Here is a 3,323-nt window from a genome sequence, read left to right as displayed (position 1 = left end):
AACCAGATTGATTTTATTTTTAAACAAAATCATTTGAGATGGTATAACATGCATATATATGTGCATGCAAGGCAAGGCAGCTCATATACAGAGGCAACTCAGTGAACTTTACAGAAATAAAACCAAAAACAACAAAAAAGAAAAACTAAAGGCCCCCAAAAATACAAAGTGTAATAGATTTAAAACATAAAACTCATAATTAAAAGTAAGTGCATAAAGCAAATTACAAAAATATAAAAAGGAAATAAATGACCTTTTAAAAGTGAGTTTTTTAAAGGTGCAGTGCTAAAACAAAGTGCAGTGAGAATAATGTGTAAGTCCCAGAGCTTATTAGGCAATTATAAACATGTGAAAGAAGAAATGTTTTTCACCTGGAATCGCTGCGTTTAGAGCACATCTAAGATCTTCCAAACATACCATTCACTCTCCTAGTCCATGTGGTCCACACAGAGAAAATAAACTGCTAAAACTTTCTGAATTTGCTGTTTTTTGCAACGTCATGAAAACAGGGCATGTACTTAAATGCCAGTTTAGCTCCGCCCATTCATTTTGAAGTTATAAGGAGTGTTTCTGCCCATTAGAATTTCTGATTGAAGTGTTCCTTTTATGTTGGTATCCACTGGTATAATGTATCATTTGGACTATTTCAATAATAATAATAATAATAATAAGATGATGAAGATGAAGAAAAAGATGAAATAGAAGAAGATTATTAATCTGTATTTAAATGGCACTTTTCATGGTGGTGAAAGCTTAGAAGTTGATGTTGATGAAGCTTAAAGTAATACAAGAAATTATGAGCATTCATTTAAAATTACATTAGAAAGTGATGCAGATCAAATGAAAAGATAAATACTGAGAGGCACAGAGTTTTAATTAAATGCTAACTTAAAGAGAAAGTGAGCACTGAGCTCAACTGTCTAATAAAATGTGGAATTGAGCTCCATAGTTAGGAGCAGAATAACTGGATGAGCCTCTCCATGTCTTTTGTATTTCACAGAAGGTGTTTGCAGAAGGTCAGCATTTGCAGATCTAAGATCATGTGCTGGAACATAAACAGACAGACATTCTGTGATGTAAGTGCGGAGCTTTAAGGCCATTAAGAGCCTTAAAAACTAGTAGCGGAACTTTAAAATCTATCCTGAACAATACAGACAGCCAATGCAGTCATTTCTAAATGGGAGTGAGATTTCATGTATGATCTCTCGGTTTTGTTTTGGTTTGAGTGCTGCTGCATTTTGTACAGACTGTACAAAAGGATGTATTGTTTTCTTAGGGAACCCATTTAGGAGACCATTACAGTAATCAACTCTGACTGCATTCACAAGCAGGATAAAGCAGAGCTCAGAGTCAACTTCATTTACTGCAGTTTTTTAATAAAAGCTGCCATTTCTGGAGAAACTAATGCACTTTTACCGTCAAATTTCACCGCAACACCACACATTTTGATGTTTTTTGTCATCCTGGGGACATCTGATTACCACAGATTGCTAAATACATTCACACACTAACAGACAGAGACGGAGTGATGTAGGTGTAAGTTTTGCAGGTGTCACCGATTCCCTCAGCCTGTCGTAACATGTGTGTTGTTCTCAGGAGCAGCTGTGTCACCTCACAAAGCCAACAGCAGGCCAACCGTGCGCCTATATCAAAACAAATACCGTCAAACACGTTGACACACACACGCAAACCTGTAGTGCCATGTCTTATAAAACTTCTAAGTAACTGTTTTAGGCCGCTCAAGTTTCTCCAGTCTAACGGGTTTCATCTGGCCACACTTGAGCTTAGACAGGAAAAAAGAGCCTGAAAAACACATGAGAGCTGTTTGCTGTTGACAACATTTCATCTACAGCAGCTCAGAAGTATACTCTGTCCATAAACAGCTCTTCTCTAGTGTATATCCAGCTACACTGCTAACAATCTTTCACGCCTGTGATTATTGCACAGTTCACTTTAATTACAGGCTGTAAATACAAAAGCTGCTGCATGTAAGTTCATTTTCTTGTGTACCAGAGACGCACCTGAAGAGGAGGATTAATACAGTAGCCTGCTGTGATGATGTTGTTAGAAATACAACAGTCACATGTTTTAACAAGACCCTGCAAGCTCCTTTGACAATTGTTGAGTGACGTGCAGCTCAGAGTGTAGAATACAAAGGACTAAAGGGCGAGAGAGACAGTCAGAATCTATAACTGAACAATAAACATAATAACACTTAAAGCTTAAATCAGAGAAGGGGGGGGGGCAAACGAGAAAGAAAGAAAGACAGGCAGTGAAAAGAAAGAAATCAGAGAGAGAGAGAGAGAGGGAGAGAGAGAGAGAGAAGAAAAGAAACAAGAAAGAAAGAAAAAAGCAAGACAGTAGGAAAGAAAGAAAAAACAAGAAAAAAGAAAGACAAGAAGAAAGGCAAGAAAGAGAAACAGAAGGAAGAAAAAAATAAGAAAGAAAGAAAGAAAGAAAGAAAGAAAGAAAGAAAGAAGAGTGCAGTATAAGTCACTGTTGTATCCACTATTAAGGTGTGCCTGGTGCTGAAATTGGTACGTTATTGTTTTCCCACCCGTATTGCGGAAACGACCCGCCCACTGTGCTGTGATAGGCTCCTAGTTAATACTCCTCGGCAGTCTGGGTTCCTTCTGAGTGTGAACGACAAGACACAGGTGGATTTCTGATGCATGTATTTACATGCATCACACTATAAAGTATTGTTTTTAACTGTCTTTTAGTTTTGCAAAAATTATTTGCTTCAAAAAACTTGACAAATCTGCATTTTTGCTTTTCCTAAATATTAACAAATCTACAAATGGCCGCATACATAGGAAAAAGATACACAATCTCATTGTGGTGCATTAAAGCTGTAATTTTCGCCAACCATTGAATTAGCTAACTAAAGTACTAGTGTCCTCTCCTCGAGAACAGCAAGGAAATGGAACTAGAGACAGAGATGTTCTTGACTGTAGTTAATGTAGTTAATGCTGGATATTGCATTTAAAATATTTTTACCTAATGGCTAATGTTCCTCAGGGATTTTTTTTCAGTATTTCAAGCCAGCTTAGTACTAGGTTAGGCTTATAGGGAGGTTTAAAAATTCCGTGTGTAATGACTCTATTATAAAATGTATATTTTGTAGTTTATTTTAAAGAGTTCACGTCCGCAGCGTTTCGTATTTTATTTATTATTATTTTATTTTTATATTAAAAATAAGCCACAGTTTGATGATTCGTACGCGTCCCCCACTCTACTAGCCAATCAGAGCGCAGGTGGGTGGGGCCGGTCCGAGTGCGGGCGGAGCGAAAGAGCGCAGCGCCGGACTCCGAGCTGAGAAG

Source organism: Pygocentrus nattereri, chromosome 1 (genome assembly GCF_015220715.1).
Source record: "Pygocentrus nattereri isolate fPygNat1 chromosome 1, fPygNat1.pri, whole genome shotgun sequence".
Classification (NCBI taxonomy): Eukaryota; Metazoa; Chordata; class Actinopteri; order Characiformes; family Serrasalmidae; genus Pygocentrus; species Pygocentrus nattereri.
Note: the sequence above shows the minus strand (reverse complement) of the source record.